The sequence below is a fragment of the Mastomys coucha genome, unplaced genomic scaffold (genome assembly GCF_008632895.1).
Source record: "Mastomys coucha isolate ucsf_1 unplaced genomic scaffold, UCSF_Mcou_1 pScaffold16, whole genome shotgun sequence".
Classification (NCBI taxonomy): Eukaryota; Metazoa; Chordata; class Mammalia; order Rodentia; family Muridae; genus Mastomys; species Mastomys coucha.
Genome location: NW_022196898.1, coordinates 5,386,745 through 5,387,220, shown reverse-complemented (window position 1 = coordinate 5,387,220; position 476 = coordinate 5,386,745).

Below are 476 nucleotides of genomic sequence, written 5' to 3'. Positions count from 1 at the left end.
AAAAAAAAAAAAAAAAAAAGAAAAAAGAAAAAAGAAAACCTAAAGAGTGCATGATAAGATAAATCTTCTTATGTTATCCAAGAAGATAAGATATATCTTCTTGGAGAATTTTATTGGGCTCATCTGGTGCTTTATACTAAACTTGTATTTGATACCACTTCCCTGTCAACTGCACAGGCACACAAGTAGGGAGGTACCTAAGAAAAGAATGAATCTTTTTATTTAAAAAAAAAAAAAAAGACTGCTTCTGAACTGCATCCTCTATGTCACAGTTTGGCTCATCAACAAAGCAGTGGGCAGTAAGGTACTGCATAATCTTTACCTTGTATATGCATTGATCAGCGTTCCCAGTCACGAAGCAAATCCAAGTACTCTTCATAAAAAAACATCACTCACAGCTGTTAGGATGCGTTTAAGGACACTGTGGTGGGCTGAAACATAGACCTACCCCATATCCTCATCCACCAACATTGACT